This window comes from Sus scrofa, chromosome 1, assembly GCF_000003025.6.
Source record: "Sus scrofa isolate TJ Tabasco breed Duroc chromosome 1, Sscrofa11.1, whole genome shotgun sequence".
NCBI classification, from domain to species: domain Eukaryota; kingdom Metazoa; phylum Chordata; class Mammalia; order Artiodactyla; family Suidae; genus Sus; species Sus scrofa.
Window position 1 is genome coordinate 71693339 of NC_010443.5, and position 19217 is coordinate 71712555.

The 19217-nt window shown below is 39.4% G+C and overlaps 1 protein-coding gene across 1 annotated transcript in view; it reads right to left on the reverse strand.

Moving 5' to 3' along the window:
* The window catches only part of PREP (prolyl endopeptidase), a 531010-nt gene that overhangs the window by 197040 nt on the left and 314753 nt on the right, over positions 1–19217 (reverse strand). The window contains exon 2 of the mRNA XM_021083601.1: positions 7655–7745. The gene's annotated coding sequence lies outside the window, so the exon portion shown is untranslated. The remainder of the gene's footprint in view (positions 1–7654; positions 7746–19217) is intronic.

A 19217-nucleotide genomic window follows, 5' to 3' on the forward strand; every position in this document is an offset into this window, starting at 1 on the left:
AAAGGTTTGACACGGTAAAGAAGGACATTTCATTTTAAAAGGGTCTTTCTGGCAATCTAGTTCATCACTGCATTTACTGTCAAACCTTGGCTCAGATTCTACTTCCCTTAAGAAACTTCCCTGACATACTGTACCCCTCCCTGGTCACTCCCTTATTCATATTTTTGCCAAAAACTTCTGTGGCATCAACCCACCATATAATTTATGTTTCTCTAACTAAACTACAAACTTCTTGAGGTCAAAACCCCATGCTTTTTTTCTTGTTTCTTTTTTGACTTTCTTACCTTGATGCTAGGTATAATACTAGGCCATAATTGGTGCTTGACTAGTAAATAAGTGTTTAAAGAATGAGCAAACAACTAATATATGGGGGGGCTTAGAAATGTTCCTAACCACTGAAGAGAGAATTAGGGAGGAATGGCTGGACCCTTCTACACACATAATTTCATTTAGTCATCACCATGACTCCACGACAGAAGTATTATTATTACTATTTTTGTCTTTTTAGGGCTGCATTTGCGGCATATTTGAGGTTCCCAGGCTACAGGTCAAACTGGAGCTGTAGCCACTGGCCTACGCTAGAGCCACAGCAACACCAGATCCTAGTTGTGGCTGCGACCTACACCACAGCTCATGGCAATGCCAGATCCTTAACCCACTGAGCGAGGCCAGGGATCAAACCTGCGTCCTCATGGATACTAGTCAGATTTGCTTCCACTGAGCCATGAAGGGAACTCCGACAGAAGTGTTATTATTATTATTTATTTATTTATTTTGTCTTTTTGCCTTTTTAGGGCTGCACCTGTGGCATATGGAGGTTCCCAGGCTAGGGGTCTAATCAGAGCTGTTGCTGCCGACCTACGTCAGAGCCACAGCAACACCAGATCCAAGCTGCATCTGCGACTTACATCACAGCTCACGGCAACGCCAGATCCATAACCAACCGAGCAAGGCCAGGGATCAAACCCACAACCTCATGGCTTCTAATTGGATTTGTTTCTGCTGTGCCACAACAGAAACTCCAGAACTATTATTAATGTTACTACTTAACACAGGAAGAACCTGAAGCTCAAGAAATTAAATAACGCTTGGAGTTCCCCTTATTTAACCCCAGCAGCCCCAGACTCAAATCCCTTCTCCTTCCTGCCTAGAGAGGCTCCCGTGAATGTATTCTCTCTTAAATCTCATTTGCCAACTGATTTAATGTATATCACAACACACTTCTCTTACAGAAGGAGAAGCAAACTATTCACAAGGTTTTAGCATCTAGCCTGCTAAAGAGACATGGCACTGGCCTGGGTAATAGATGGTCAGCATGTTACCCTGGAAACAAAGGTCTGTCACATCCTCCTTGCCTTCATCCCACTACTCACAAATATTGCTGGCTCTCTGTGTTCACCCAAAGCACCATTTTGTTCTTATTCATTGGTAAGTGTCCAGAAGGTTCACATAAAATTTTTAAAAATTATCCAACATGGTATTAACAGACAACCAGGTTCTTCAATGATTTAAGGATGATACTGATGATAACTCGCCTCCCTACAACCCAAACTGATTAAATAAGTTATTCATGCTAGAAAAATATGGCTGAACTAACATGATCACCATGCCAGTATTTTCTAGTTGTTTTAAAGCAGTGTTGTATATGCTGGGAAATTGCAGTGGTTTTCCTTTTTTTGTCATCTGATCTTCTGGTTGAAATAAAAATATGCCCAGTTTCTAAGCATGTACAACAGAGAAAAGCAAGGCTGAGGGAATTTAGAATGGGGTGTGGTTCCCCTGTCCTGCTCCCCTGCAATGCTTCTTTTAGGGGGCCACAGAGAAGGCTCCTCAGGAGAGAACTCGAACAGCCCTAGTGGAGTGGGAGGCCTGCCCCAGAAGCCAGAAGACTTGTGTGGAAGATCTGGTTCCAATAGTAATTAGTTGTGCAATGTTGAATAAGACAGCTAACCTCCATCTTTTCCCCTGATAAAGTGGGGATAATAATATTTGCCTATTCTAACTTTCAGGGTGGTTGTTAGGATCAAATGACATGATGGATATGAAAGCGCTTTACAAACTGTAGAAATTAGTATAAACATGAAAAATGCCTCATGGCACTTACAGATCAACAACTATTTGTTGCTAGAGACAGAACTGTATAATCCAGAATAACTAAAAGTGCCCTTTTAAAAACTTTTTATTTTTTTATTTTTTTAAATTTTTTTTTTGTCTTCTTGCTATTTCTTGGGCCACTCCTGCGGCATATGGAGGTTCCCAGGCTAGGGGTCTAATTGGAGCTGTAGCCGCCGGCCTACGCCAGAGCCACAGCAATGCGGGATCCGAGCCGCGTCTGCAACCTACACCACAGCTCACGGCAACGCCGGATCGTTAACCCATTGAGCAAGGGCAGGGATCGAACCCTCAACCTCATGGTTCCTAGTCGGATTCGTTAACCACTGCACCACGACGGGAACTCCTTAAAAACTTTTTGTGGCCCTAGTAATTTTGAGGTAGACTACACCTAAGAATTTTGAAAGAGTATCTTTTTACTGTGTATAAGCAGGACAATGCCATTTTTTCTCACCGTCTCTTGTTAGCAAGGTGATGTACCATGAGTTACATGCTTGGTTCTAGAAATATCTTAAAACGAATCAATGGAAAAAAAGAGGGGGAAAGAGTCTAAATGTAAATTGTGTGCATGGTAACGATAAATTCCGTGAGCTCATGGGAAAAGATCACTTGAATTAATTGGCGTCTCCATCAATCACAGGCTGTTGATTGCTCTAGGAACAGGGTGTAAATGCCATGAAATGAAAAGTGGGGCTGCAAAATATCAATCTGCTTTAACCTGCTTGTTAAGAAAGGAAATGAGTAGCGCTGTCCAAATGTTGTATTTCCACTTGCCAAACGCAACAATTAGACCCACGCTTTCATGAATTAACCTGCAAAGTGAATAAATCTCTTCAACAGTTGCATGTCACTGGTTCAAATGGTGTAACGTTTCTTACATAAAGAACTTAAAGGAGAATAATCCATTAGGGAAAGTTGGGGGAATTAATTGTACTCCGGGGCTGTGCTTTTAAACAGACCTCCTCTGTATTAGAACAAAAAATGGCCTTGTGTTTAAGGACCATCAATTCCAGGTTTGCAATAGGCATTGTAAGAAAGCAACAAACTGTGTATTTATTCCTCCTGTCTTTACACAGGGAACTGTGTTGCCTATTATTTGTAACTCACCTAGTGCTTAGCAGCTGTTCCCTGGAGATGAGGGGAAAAAGACCTGTTCCCCAGGTCAGTCATTACAACTTAATTTACTTTTCCAGTAAAAATTGTATTTTCTTAATTTCTACAATTGGGGTAAAAATTAAATCTGTAAGCTGACATATGATTTCTGTCGGCCACCTCAGAAACTTCCTGAAAACACCTTTTGCACATTACATCATTTCCCTCTGATGTGCCAATTTTTTTCTCTTTTTTCGCTGGAGGGGCTGCAAAGAAGGCCACTCTGCCTTTTCAATAAATATCAACAGTTCAGTGGGAAGCTGTTTATTTTTCTCCTGAAGCACATTAATACTACCAACCAACAATAGTGGCTTTTCAAACTCAGAAAGCAAAACTAAAAAAGGGGCCAGCCACAACTCTGTAGCAGTGATAACAAATGCTTTTTCACCTCAGGCTATTTGTGAGAAAGGATTTTCTGTTTTTCCTTTTAGGGCCTCTTTTCTCATTCACTGATATTCACCCCTAACCCTACTTCAGGGAGGATAAAAAGGCTCAGGAACACCTTAAAGTTGGGCTATTAAAAATTTTAAAAACACCAACTTGTAGAATATGCATTAGATACAGTGAGTTAAGGCTTTTCACATCAGAATAGATCAGGGTAGAGTTTCCCACAGCCCCCTTGATGGAGACATTATTTTTTTAAGATAAATTTAAATATATAAATTGAAATAAACGATTTTTTCTCATCCATGTTCTGGAACGTGCAGGCTTTAGCTAAAAAACTTTATGCGCAGTGCCAGAAAGTTGGAGTTTTTAGGCAGAAGTAAATTTTTATCTTCAGAGAACAAGTTACCTCTATTTTTTTTTTTTTTTTTTTTGCCATTTTCTTGGGCCACTCCTGCGGCTTATGGAGGTTCCCAGGCTAGGGGTCTAATTGGAGCTGTAGCCACTGGCCTACACCAGAGCCACAGTGACTCGGGATCCTAGCCACGTCTGCAACCTACACCACAGCTCACGGCAATGCTGGATCCTTAATCCACTGAGCAAGGCCAGGGATCGAACCCTCAACCTCATGTTCCTAGTCGAATTCGCTAAGCACTGAGCCACGAGGGGAACTCCAAGTGACCTCTTAAATTCTTTAGCTATGTCCACAATCAGGGGTGCTCAATTTTTTTTTTCATTTTTTTAAAGTTTTATTGAAGTATACTTGATTTACAAGGTTCTAATAATTTCTGCTGTACAACAAAGTGATTCAGTTGTACATGTACACACATCCATTCTCTTTTAGTTTCTTTTCCCACATAAATTATCACAGAATGTTGGGTAGAGTTCTCTGTGTCTGGGGTGCTGAATTAATAAAGGTTAAGTGGATTATGGCAGCAGCCAAGTAAAGCCAATTGGGACATATACTAGTCATTAAAAAGAAACAAAGAAAAAAACAAGTCCTATCATAGGTGGATAGAGTACTTTCCACCGCAGCTCAATCTTTATGAATCCACCCTTCTTTACTACCTTAGAATCTATAGCAATTCCCGTTGCCTTTTTAAAAAATCTCTTATTAGTTTTTGGAATAATCTCAATCCTTTCCCTTATCTTCTTAATTCCTGGAGTGGTGTTTTCCATCAATTCCAGTACTCATGACAGTTTTTCACTGAACCTCTGAAAGGCATCCCCAAACTCACATATGAATAAAACCAGCAAGTTGCTAAAACTCAGAGCAATCAGAGAAGCAAACCTGATTTTTTCAATACACAGCTAATTTTTGCCAAGTCATTGGAAAAGGCCAGATTTCTGGATGCTGCCACGCTATAAATTACTTTGCGGGTATAAAACCATAGTCTTTATATAGATGTTTCTCCTATGTATTACCTCTCTACTCTGGACTCCTGTTCCATCAGGGTAGGGACCATAACTCACTCTTTTCCCCCTAGCATCTTATACATGCCTGACACATGGTTAGGGGCTTGATTATTAGTTTTTGGGCATCACTCCCATCTACTATTTAATACTTCTTTAACTGGCTGATGAATATGTTTCCCCAACTTGACTAAAGTGCCTCAAGGGCATAAACTGAGAACTAAAATACTGCCTGCCACATCAGTAAACAAAAGATGTTGCAGCAATCAAGCCAGCACATTACAGTTGCCTGGACGCCAAACCCCAAGGGAATTCAGGATGGAAACAAATGGGCTGCCCACTGCGAAACCCATCTAGCGGTCAGTGGCTGCAGCCACCCGCTGATGGTTCACTTGAGGAAACTCAGGATGAAAAAACGCAGGATACTGGCCCCAGATAGCTGAGGTGCCTATCAAAGGAATGATTCCAGTGAGTCCAGATTCTTGCATCTTCCTATACAGAGAAAAGCACTAAATTCCTTAACTTTAGCTACCTGGTTTTCTTTTATTAACAATTAATAAAAGAAATTAATAAAAGAAATTTCGATATTCTGACTACCTGATTTTGTTGCAAAAACACCTATATTCCTGGCATCCTCCTTCCTCTTTAGCGCAGGGTTTGGCTCAGGGTTATTTGAGATGTTGTCTCGTGGGCTTGAAGTCCTAAGAATGTCCACTGAATAAAACATATCTCTCAACTTTTTAGGTTGTCTTTTTTTTTTTTTAGTCAACAAAATTATGTCCTATTACCTATTATTTTGAAGATCTTTTAGTTCTTAGTAGTATTTAGCACAGGTAGACTTTTTTTTAATTGCAAACACAGAACAATGTTATAGAATGATATCAACCCAATTTTCTGAAGAAGCACTACGGTAGGCTGAACAACAGCATCCCAAATATGTCCAAAAGGAACTTTGTAGGTGTGATTAAGCTAAGGATCTTGATTTGGGAGATAAGCCTGAGTGATTTGGGTGGCCCACTCTAATCATGACGGTCCTTGTAAGACGGAGAAGGATCAGACAGGTGAAGTCAGACAGAAGAGAAGGGAAGTGACCATGAAGCTGGGAGAAGAGTGATGGGCTTTAGAAAATGGAGGGAGGCAGCCCCAAGGAGCTGGAAGAGGCAAGGAAACAATTTTTTTTTCCTGCAGGGCCTCCAGAAGGTATCAACCCTTCCAACACCTTGACTTTAGCCTAGAAAAATGATTTTGTACTTCCAGCCTCCAGAATTTTGAGAGAATAAATTTGTAGTCCTTTGTTACAGCAGAATCATGGGAGACAGATCCAAGTGTCATGAAGGCAATTTCTGCAAACTGAAGAAAGCAAAACATCCAACCACAACTCGACATACACAATGAATAATAAAATTGGAAGAGACTTTGAAAAATTATCCTTTCCAATCACCTGGCCTGAGGCGAAAGACAGGCTTCAGGATGGATGGTGGATGTTTGTCCACTGTATTTTTCAAGATCTCTGGGACCCATGACTACATTTTATTTTTTGTTTCGTTTTTGTAGAGTGGCAGAAGATAAAATTCTGCTTGCCTTTCATCCACACGAAACAGATAGAACTTCTTATCTGGTATTTACCCAGAGAAGAAAATAAGGTGAGCTGTGTGGCTGGGAGGCAGGCAAATTCACCTGAAATCTTTTGAATATAGATTTGAATCTGAAGATACAAGTAGTAGCAATCAAGCAAAGCAATCCAATAAACAGATGGTTTTGGAAACAAAATATCTAGTTTTCTTTAAGCCAATTTACTTCTGCTGTGGTCTAGCCCTGACCTCAATTCTACTTTTTAATCCCACAATTTGTGGTCTCTCTGTGTGTGTGTGTGTGTGTGTTATTCTTGTGAACTAAGCTTATCCTTGGCTTATGAAATATGTGAATTGGAAGGCTGTTCTCAAAATGAGCTCCCTCCTGGAGGATTTCCCAAAGCTCAGCCTGCTTTAATTACATAACCAAGAAGTTTTCAATGAACTGTTTTGAACCTGGCATTCACAATACACTTGCCTTGTACTGAGCGATAGCTTTATAACAGGAAGCTTTGTTAGTGGGACCACCCGGGGATCACAGCTTGAATAGAATATGGCTGCCTGTCGACTTAAGAATGTGGGCTCTTCTGGACATGCCACACCTGTGTTCCCTTAGCTGCCCCCCAGCTCCTGTTCATTTCCCATGTAATTCAAGGTGTTGAACTTAATGCATAGAGCTTTGCATCAATAGCCTCATTTATGGGTCCTCCTCAAGCCCTGCCTGTGTTAGAAACCACTTCCTATATGGTCTAAAGGTGCTGGAAGGTTGTGTAGATTATGCATTCAATGATATCTGAGATATGACAGAAGTGTATGTATGCAACAGCTCCAAAATAGTTTGAAAGTGTACTCTTCAGGATTCCCTAAATAGTTAATTTCAATTGTGACTGATTTTACCATTTTACAATCAAAAGCAAAATCAAAGCATTATTTAGGTCAAAAGAACCAAACTGATTCGAACACAATTTCTCCTTCTGATGGAGATTCCTGTAATTTCAAATAAGTCAATAGTCTTAGCTTACCTTATTGCGCTGCAATCCTTTTTCTGGTAATGCATCTTTTTTTTGTTTGTTTGTTTAGAATCCACTCCTCCCCCGATTTTGTGGTAGGGTCCTAAGGGTAGAGCACATTACCCAGATTTAAATTTTATTCCTTTCAACCCCCAGACTGGGAACTTCCATGGGTGTGGCCCTAAAAAGGAAAAAAAAAAAATATTCCTTTGTTCACAGTCGTTGGTTCTGAGATTAATGTTTGAATTAAGATGGAGCAATCAGAGTCAATTTTGGAGTTTTGCTAGGAAAGCTGGGACAAAAATGTTTGCTCCTTTAGATAGATTTAAACCCAGAAGACTGTAGTCCCTGAACCTGCTGTCAGTCATTTGCAGGTATTTTTGACCTAAAGAATGGAGCTAAGACTGAGAAATGGAGCCTAACCCTGGGGAATGAAAAACTGGTTCCTGGTGACATTATTGGAATCATTCTTTCCTGATAGTTTAGTTACCTAAACCACTAAATCCCCTTTTTTGCCTTAGTGCTTTTGAGTTGGTTTTTGTCTCTTACAACTAAAGAAATAATATTTGTTACAGTGATAGCATTATAATGACACTGAAACTTCAGATATTGTTCAAATCTGGTGGTTTCATGTAATCTGTGAATGTGTAGTACTTGTATTGAGAACCAAGTCCTTGAATTCAAGCACTTTCTAGGACTCTCTCAAAAATCAGGGAGGTGGGACTTTTGCTATTGTTAACATACCTAAAAATATAAAAGCCGTTTTTTTGTTCCTGAAAACATTTTCTTTACTCATATGTAAATATATTGTTCACCTCTGTGAGAAAATGATCACAATATTTGTTTGCATAAGCAGGCCCCATTTCTTCTTCAGGGGTATTGAATACAAAAGTACTGGATGCATTCCTGCCGCAAAATTCAAATTGAGGAAAATAAAATACATCTCTATTTATCCATGGGCACTCCTGTGAGGATTAACTTATAATGTTTTGACAAATGGTAAGTTTTTAGAATAAAGTTATACAGAATTTTAATCTATTTTCTTAATTATTTCTGACTGAATATTAGATTAACTTTAGTTAGCAACAGAGATAGGACCTGAAAGATTTTTTTATTTTCCTTGTAAGAATCTGAAATTTTGGAGTTCCCGTTGTGGCTCAGCCAAAACGAGTATGAATAGCATCCATGAGGACGCAGGTTCAATCCCTGGTCTTGCTCAGCGGGTTAAAGATTTGGCATTGCTGTGATCTGTGGCATAGGTAGCAGATGCGGCTTGGATCTGGTGTTGCTGTGGTTGTGGCCTAGGCCAGCGGCTACAACTCCAATTAGATCCCTAGCCTGGGAACCTCCATATGTTGCAGGTACAGCCCTAAAAAGAGGAAAAAAAAAAAAAAAAAAACCCTGAAATGTTGAACTTTTGAATTCATCCTTAATTGAAAGTTTCATTTTGTCTCTCTTCCAATGGCAGCTAACAAGGATCTTTTCAAATATATCTGCAATATTGTTGAAATATTGTTTTTTTTAAAAAATCAAATACGATTTCTTATATTTAAAATCTTTTAGTAGGTAAGATGACTTAGAAGTCAACTGAGTAAGAACAAGTAATAGCATAATTATATTGTGATTAAAATGCCCTGAGATATTTATCAATATATTTTTATATTATCAAACTATTCTTATATTAATAATTAAATATAAATATTATTATAATCAAATTCTAAACATTAAAATAATAATGTTAACAAGGAAGTTGTTTCATTTAAAATTTTATTTTCTCTTTGTATCTAGCTCCTACACATCTTTCTTGCCTCTTTTCTTTGTTCTTCAGTTTTTTGATACTGCTTTATTCTCTTTTCATCCCATAAATTTATTATCTTGGACATGTGAATCTGGAATTTTTCTAGATAAGAAGGGGTTGAATTTTTTCAGTAATTTCATATAGTTCAACCTAAAACATTTACTTTTTAAAGGAAATTTTATAGTTTTACATCTCAACATCCAGGTTCTTCTTCCCCCCGTAATCTTTATAAATGGATTCTATTTTTATCTGAATTATGATGAGACTCTCCTTTTCAAGGACAAAAACCCAAAACCCCAAGTTGTCTGAACTAGGATATATCAGTTGTTATAGGCTGAATTGTACTCCCCCCACCAAAAAATAAAATAAAATAAAATAATAAAGTAAAATAAAATAAAATAAAATAAAATAAAAGATATGTTGAAGTCCTAACTTTGAATACTTCAGAATGTGAATTTGGAAATAGAATTTGACAGAGGTCATCCCATTAAAAGGTGGCTTTAGCGTGGGCTTAATCCAACATGACTGGTGTCTGCATGAAAAGGGGAAATTTGGACAGGAGCCGAGCACTGAGGGAAGACTGTGTGAAGACACGTGGAGAGAGGATGGCCAGAAATGCCAAGGCTTGCTGGCAAACACCAGATGCTCAAAGAGGCAAGGAAAGACTCTGCCTAAGAGCTGCCAGAGGGAGCAAAGCACATGAATTCAGCTTCCAGAACTGTAAGGAAATCCATTTCTGTTGTTTGGGGCCACCTAGTTTTGGCTACTTTTTTAGAGCAGCCCAAGGAAATGAGTACAGAAAGAACTATTGGCACATGGGCTTGTCAGTGGTTTACCAGATCTCAGATGAGAGATTGGCACTATTTTTTTTTTTTTTTTTTTGTCTTTTTGCCATTTCTTGGGCCGCTCCTGAGGCATATGGAGGTTCCCAGGCTAGGGGTCTAATTGGAGCTGTAGCTGCCAGCCTACGCCAGAGCCACAGCAACGCGGGATCCGAGCCGCGTCTGCAACCTACACCACAGCTCATGGCAACACCGGATCCTTAACCCACTGAGCAAGGGCAGGGATCGAACCCGCAACCTCATGGTTCCTAGTCGGATTCGTTAACCGCTGCGCCACGATGGGAACTCCGAGAGATTGGCACTATTAAGTAACAGCTTGTTTTCTGTCTCCAGTAACTGGAGGAGAGCTAAATGAATAGAAAAATTCCCTCTTGCTCAGTCCCCACAAGAATATCTCTGTTCAATACTATTGGAAAGACTACGGAGTAGCATTCTAATGACTATGTATTCTTGTTTGGAAACTCTTTTCACAATTATAATATGTGGCCTGTCAAAAAAAAGAGACTGATTTCAACAGACCACTTTGAGCCCAATCCATATTTAAATGGTTCTCAATGTATAAAAAGGACTTTAGTAATAAAAAAATCATTTTAAAGAATCTCTCACATCATGATAGACATGGAGTCTAGTTCTATGGTTGTTATAGAAAGTATCCAACTTTATTGGTTTTAGTGAAAATTAAATTACATTCTAACTATAGTAATGGCTGAAAATTTCACATTAGACAAATAAATGTCCACAACTACTCAAATTATATGTGTCTAATCTGAAAACCTCAAGTAAGAAGCAATTTTAGAAGGCTTAAAATAACAAATACCATTAAATATAAAGTGGAGATTTGGCATATATTTGAGATAAATATGACTAGATATACATATATGCCATTCTCTTTGCTTGCTTTTGATGTACTTAATGATGATGATAATGTAGATACAGCCATGAAATCTTTTCTTTTCTTCTTTTTCTCACTTTCCATTAAAGGATTCACCTTATTTTTTATTGCTATCCATGTTAACATTTTGATATTCTTTCCAAGTATATCATAAAAAAGTATCAATAAGAATTTAAATTGAAAAGATATGTAGGAGTTCCAACTGTGGCTCAGCAGAAATGAACCCAAGTAGTAGCCATGAGTGGTATCTTAGTGTCCTGAATGGGGCCTGATCCCCGGCCCCGTTCAGTGGGTTAAGAATCTGGTGTTACCATGGCTGTGGTGTAGGTCAGCAGCTGTAGCTCCGATTTGAACCCTAGCCTGGGAATTTCCATATGCTGCACCTGTGGCCCTAAAAAAAAAAAAATAATAATAATAATGTCGTCTGTGAGCCACATAATTATGGCATACTCCTTTAAAAATAGGTATAAGGAATACAGGACAGGTGGCCAAAATTCTAGAACTTGAACTATGACCTTAACAAAACATAACTAATATTTCCATCTGCTGTGGGCTTGACATTGAGACTTATAATATCCATAATAAACAGATTTTTGGATATGCAACTTGCTCTTCTATAAAAAAAAACCTTGTATTTTTGTTGATAACTTTAAACTAATTCTGTATTTTCTTTGTATGTTTGAATTGATTTGCTAAAAGATATCTACTGATAAGAACGAACAGCTAAAACTCAGAATTCTCAGGTCATGGGACTTGTTCAGAGCCAAATATAAGTTTTTTTTAAGTTTTTGTACAAGTCTCAAGAGAGGAGATAAAAATTACCTTATTAATTCTAATGAGGTACATTCTAAAGAAATCTCAAGGGCCAAGTAAGTTGAAAGGATGAATTAAGATAACCTGTATACTATGTGAAAAGTCAATTTCTTTAAAAACTGCTACCAAGTCAACCCTGATTTGTAAGTAGGAAAAGTTATTATTTAAAAAAATAGAAATATTCCCAGGTGTATGCTTCTGCCACAAAGAAATTAAGAATTAATATTTTGGAGTTCCCGTCGTGGCGCAGTGGTTAACGAATCCGACTGGGAACCATGAGGTTGCAGGTTCGGTCCCTGCCCTTGCTCAGTGGGTTAACGATCCGGCGTTGCCGTGAGCTGTGGTGTAGGTCTCAGACGCGGCTCGGATCCCGCATTGCTGTGGCTCTGGTGTAGGCCGGTGGCTGCAGCTCCGATTCGACCCCTAGCCTGGGAACCTCCATATGCCGCGGGAGCGGCCCAAAGAAATAGCAAAAAAAAAAAAAAAAAGACAAAAAAAAAAAAAAAAGAATTAATATTTTACTGAACATGTTTAGTCATTGTGGAAATCAAGAAAAAAAATCACAGTGGAAACCTATTTGAAAATACGTATAAGTTTAAATAGTCATTGGGAAGGAATTAATTAAAAATAAAGATAACAATAAAAAGGAAATGTTTGCATGGTCTCATTATCTTCACATTTATCATCTATTCAGTAAATTTGTATGGTTCCTTTAAACATATCAGACCACTTCTTCAGGCGTTATCATTCATTATCATTCAGCCCTCAGATTCTGCCAGAGTGTGCTAAAATAGTACTGTGAGATTAAAGTAAATGCATATCAGAAGGTATGGTAATTTGAATGTGTTCCAGAATCAATTGGAAATTAATGTGTGTTATTGTGGAGGTGGGTACATAATTACAGGCAACTGAGACCTGGGTACATGTGCTCAGACACTTGTGTTTTTGTACATGTTGATGTAATTCTGTGAGATGAAGGAAAAGGCCTTAAATTAAATGGCTGCTTCTGCTTTATTTTCTGGTTGGCTGTTCAGTTGACACCACAAGTTACAACAGATGGGAGATGATATTATTTGAAGAAGTCTAGGCCTGCAGGTTTAAGTGCAGCTGAGCATTCACTCTGGGGCTGTGGCTCACATCCCAAAACCCTCTCATAAGCTGTCCTTGTTATTTTCACCTGCCTATCTCAATCCCTATTGGGCTTCAAATGTGAGTATTGACCCATTGGAAACAGATTTTTCTCCCCTCCCCCCAACTACTTCTTCACTTTTGGTTTGTTTTTTGTATGCATATGAATTATAATTCTCTTTGGATTATCCATGTCCACACTGGCCCTTGACAATGCCTGAGGAAATCCTAAATTCTTAGAACATAGGGAATACAAGTGGCCTCCTTTTACGTCTGGCTGCTTGTCTTCTTGAGAACGCATGAAACCTTTTTTATGACTGACAGATTTGTTTTATCTAGGAAGCCAACTAAGGAGTATGGGTATCTGACTCTGACATCCCTAAATTAGATGAGTGGCCTCATTTTCACTGACTTTCACTCTGATATACATATTTTTGAGAGCTTCCCCCTTTCTCTTCCTTTTTAAAATTGGACATGTCAAACATGTCCCGACTGCATTAGCATTGCCTAGCTGGTGAAGCATTGCTGGAAAATTTACACTTAAATAGCACCTCCATGAGTTCTTAATGACCTGGTGCTGAAAGGCAGCTGGCTCAAGTCCAAGTCTGGGGTTTCACTGCTCAGGCAGGAAGGTCAATTTAGTCCTAAGGGGAAGGAAAAGAAAATACTATCCTCTGTATATCCTGTGAGAGAAAAATTACAAATTCAGATGTAATATTGAAAATACTTCCTTCTTAATTTCAAAGTGACTGTTTTTAGTAGCCAGTGAACTCCCAATGGTTAAATGATTAGCTTAAGACATTTTGCTTTAGTTTAGATAAAAACCTCTAAGTGGCCTACTTTCATTTTCGTCTGGCTGAACAGTTTGTGGTTATAATATTTAAAATAACCTTTTAAAATGATCTTGGTGAGGGGGTAAGGGAGAAAAATAAAACCACCAAACCTCAATTTTTGAAAACTTTTTCCTGAAGACCTCTGCCTAATTGTTCCAATAAGGACACAAAAATCTAAATCAATTATGCAAGTTTCTTAGAGTCTCAGAAGCAAGGGAAAGCAAAAAAAAAAAAAAAAAAAAAAACCAAAAAAAGGCAAGTTTTGTATTATTTCTTGGATTAGCTGTTCATCTTGTTTTTCATAAATTTTATTTTTTTGTATTTTTAAATTAAAGTATCGTTGACTTACAATGTTGTGCCAATTTCTGCCATACAGCAAATGTTTTTCACAAATTTTAAAAACGTGGTTGTATCTACCTGAGGTGGAAAGAACAGGGGGTCTGCCTTAACCTCTCAGAAGGGAAATCTTAGTGACATAGAACCACATGCCAACTGACAAGGGGACTAGCTATACGTGATGTGTGTTCTTCAGTTATCCCGAGAACCCCTGGTCCGATTAACTGTGTGGTTGGGAGGTGAAGGCGAGGACAGACAGATTAACATCATCACTTTTCTTCACAACTAAGTCATTGGTTCAATAAAATCTACAGGAGAGCTGATGCCATAAAAGAAGTTAGATAGCATGGCCCCGGTGTTATCACTCTTGTTCTCCTTGACCTCTAGAGAGGCAAATGATCTTCAAATAAGCAGTATTTAAACAAATCCCTTTTCAAACGAAATGAAGGACGGGAGAGTTTATTTAATAACCACCACAGACATTAGGTAGGTGGTATAAAAATTCTGCTTTCCTGACTTACTTTTGATAACAATCAAATGTGCTGAGTAAGCTTCCAAGTCCTAAAAATTTAAACATCCCCCCAACCCCACTGCCCCCCCTCCACCGCCCCGGCCCTGGTCGCTTCCCGCTGTTTAGTCTGCTGACAAAAACAATGGCTTACTGCTTTGGATTTTTGAGCATACAGCTTGTTGTTGAATGCAAACTGAAGAAAGCTGGCTAGTGGACGTCAAGCATCTCAGAAACAGCTCAAGGGCAGCATAACATCACGTTGAGGTTTGAGAAGCTACCCAGCTGCCATTACACCAGTTGAAAACGCAATAGGCAACTTCTTGTAACTTTCTGTCCAACTTGTCACTGCATGAAAAACAAGAAGGCTGCAGTCTGCTCTGTGATATACTAGAGTATTTTGATCTCTTTGCTTGGGGATTTTATGATGTCTGAGATCACTCTGAAGGGCATCCATTAAAATGTGACTGTTTTTTGATTATGTGCAGATTCTTGTATAGTGATGTTCCTTATTCTTCTTTTGGGTTATGGTCCCCTTTGCGAATTGGTCAAAACTATAAAATCCAGAGAATATGCACACACACCCCACTCAGAAGTTGCATATATTGTTAAGGAGTTCCATGAAGTTCCTGAGCTTGTCCATGAACCTCTGCTGCTTGCAAACTTTGTCTGAATTCATCTTGCATTTTTATAGCCTTTCCCGGCCACCTGCATTTTATTAGTACTTTTTGGTAAGGGAGTCAAAGCTCTTTTAAAAATCTACACAAGGAGTTCCCGTCGTGGCGCAGTGGTTAGCGAATCCGACTAGGAACCATGAGGTTGCGGGTTCGGTCCCTGCCCTTGCCCAGTGGGTTAATGATCCGGCATTGCCGTGAGCTGTGGTGTAGGTTGCAGACGCGGCTCGGATCCCGCGTTGCTGTGGCTCTGGCGTAGGCTGGTGGCTACAGCTCCGATTAGACCCCTAGCCTGGGAACCTCCATATGCCGCGGGAGCGGCCCAAGAAATAGCAAAAAAATTTAAAAAAATTAAAAAATAAAAATCTACACAAAAAAAATTGGGCTTAACCTATGCATACTACTGTATACAAAAGAGATAACTAACAAGGACCTACTGTGTAGTACAGGGAAACCTACTCAATATTCTGCAATAACCTACGTGGGAAAAGAATCCGAATAAAAATGGACATACGTGTGTATATAACTGATTCACTTTGTTGTACACCTGAAGCTAACACAACATTGTAAATCAACTAAACTCTTAAAAAAAAACAAACAAAAAAACCCCCCAAAACCATGGTTCCTTGAAATGGAGAGGTGACAAACAAAACTGAAAACTCAACAACCCTAAGGATTTGGCTCCTTTAGGAAGATCTGTATCTCACTTTTCCAGGTGCTGATATTTTATTTTCTTTTGATAGTGAAGTTCTGGTCCTTTCCTTTCCTTTGTGCTTCCACCTGCTCTTCTGCCTCCCCCTTACCCACCCCATCAGGGACACATCCTTATCTGTTCTGTTCGGAACTAGTGTGACACAATTGCAACTCATTTTATTTGTGAAACCAGGTCTTTTTCCTCCAGTGTATGCAATTTTGTGTCACAGAATTTCTTCCCCTTTCTTTTGAAAAGACATCTTTGAGAAGAATGAGTTCTGAACTTAAGAAATATTTTCCTTTCTCAAATTAGCTATAGATATAGTGCATTGACTCATTTCAAATCTAAGAGATTGTACATGTTTTCATCAGTAGAAGTTTGCCTTTTGCCCTTTTAAAAGCTAAGTCTAAGCCAGTTTCGCACCTCTCTTTCCTTTTAGCAATTTATCCTTATCTCTACACCCCCAAAAGAGTAGCATCTGTAAGATTCTGTGGCCTCCTAACCTGCAGGCAGACAGCGGTGGTCTCCCATTTAAACGGTTTCTCTTTAAGTGCAATTTTCCCCCTTTCCACTAGTTGGGGCTCTGTACAAAGGAAAGAAAATCAAGGGGCTCCTTTGGAAATATTTACTAACAAAACAGTATTTTATATGTTACCTCTAAACTATTTTCTGAGTCTCTGTTAAGAAGCTAGCTAATTTTATTATTGTCATGAGGTTGTATTATGTTGTTGGAGCAGTTGTGTTTGCTTTGCCTACCTCAGTTAAAGAAGTCCAAACCCAGCTGACTGCTTTTGGTGTGGTCTGCAGGAATCCAGTGCACCCAATGCAAACTTAGAATATGTGAAATTAGAAGGTGCATAAATGGAATATTTGGTCTGTAAGATATATCTTTTTTAAAATTTATTATTATTATTATTATTATTATTATTATTATTATTATTATTATTGCTTTTTAGGGCTGCATTTGTGGCATATGGAAGTTCCCAGGCTAGGGGTCGATTTGGAGCTCAGCTGTTGGCCTGCGCCACAGCCACAGTGACACAAGATCTGAGCCACGTCTTTGACCTACACCACAGCTCATGGCAATGCTGGATCCTTAACCCACTGAGCAAGGCCAGGGATTGAATCCACATCCTCATGGATACTAGTTGGATTGTTTCTATTGGGCCACAACAGGAACTCCAAGACCATCTTCTTTGTAAGTTTTTTCCTAGGACAGAGTAACAGCCACTCATTTTTACCTGCCATGGCACAAAATCCTGCACAAGTTAGACGCTTAATCGATGTGGTCTGATTTCTGCTTCTACCTAAGCATAGAGTTTGGACATTATCTGGTATCAGTTCTCTGGGAAGACCTTTGGGAAACTGTCTTGGTCCATGCAAACTTAACATTTCTCTCTCTCTGTCTCTCTTGGTTTTAATTAGTTTGTGTCAGGTTGAAAGATTACCTTGGGTAGTCACATATAATCAAGGTCTCCCAGCCCTTTGCTTACACTTGGGTTTTGTTTTAGGTTTGTTTATCCTGTCTCTCTCCACCTCCCCGGAGATCCTTTGGCAAATCTGATAAACAATGCTTTTTTCTTGCTCAAGGCAGAAAGTCCAGTAGAATACAATGGGAGGCCAGACTTGGCTGAAATGCAGGCTGCAGGTGTGCTCTGCATTGTGGTCATCTAAACCAGATGCTGAGAGTTGAAGCACCTGCTTCCCTTCTCTGTCTACACTCTGGAGACACCCCCACCCCCCACTCCTGCTCCTGGGTAGCAGAGGCCAGAGAAGCAGGCTGAAGAGAATGAGGTACACCCCACAGCATCCTCCTGACAGACAAATGAGTTGCCCTAGAAATAGGTTCTTGAAGTTCCCTGTAAATCCTCAAACACCTACAGTTTGATCTGTGCCCCCGCCTTCCCTAATCTGACACCACTGTCCTCTCAGCACACACACACTTGACAGCAGACCTACTAGAAACAGACACTCAGCGGCAACTTTATTTTCCTCTGGATTATATTATCTTGAAACATGAGACTGGCCGTGGACAAGAGGGTGATGATTTTTATGGCTCTGATAACAATAAGATGGACGCCCAAAGCCTTGCACAGCCTCAGCTTTTATGAACATTTCCATAGGGGCCATAAATCTCTGAACAATCCAGAAAGGACATGGAATCTTCTATCTTGAAGGTCGATCATCAAATAAGAAAGTGGGAAGAAACTTGCCCTTGTGGGGAGGTGACTATGCTCTAAGTGCTGGTGGCCAGAGAGGTTGGTTCTGATATATTTATTAAGCTGATTCAAAGTTGTATTATTTTAGTTCTAAATATTAGCAATAAATTGACGGTAGGCATGTGTATTCAAATCCTAAATAGGAAATCTGTATGAATTAAGTTCTTTCCTGCTGTCTGTTAATATTTTATTTTATTTTATTTTTAATTTAATTTTTTTAGGGCTGTACCTGTGACATATGGAAGTTCCCAAGCTATGGGTCAGAGCTGCAGCTGCCCGCCTATGTCACAGCCATGGCAACACAAGATCTGAGCCCCATCTGGGACCTACACTGCAGCTCATGGCAACGTCGGATCCTTAACCCACTGAGTGAGGCCAGGGATTGTACCCACATCCTCATCGATACTTGTTGGGTTCATAATCCTCTCAGCTGAAATGGGAACACCTTCCTGCTTTAATATTTTAATTTTCAATTGCAGTGTTACGTTTTTCATGATGCCCTTCTAGGACAAAGTTCACACTTTGCATTCACACAGAGGAGTCTGTTTTCTCTGTAAATCCTTGTGCTATGCTCCTAAAAATCAATTGGGGAAGTTTTGCCTTGAAAAATGAAGCCCTGAACCTGCTTCACGCTGGAGATTTCCATGCAAATACACCCAGTGAGGGGGCCAGAACCCATGGCCTGGAGGTGAGGCCTATACTGGGCTTGTGTCCTTCTCAATGTCACTAGCTCCTCTTTCCAAGAGAAATCTGTCTTCTCTCTGTGAGCTTCCACTGACATGGCAGCTTAAGGAGGCCCTTTACATTTGTTCCCTACGGCTCTGTCAGAAACAGATAT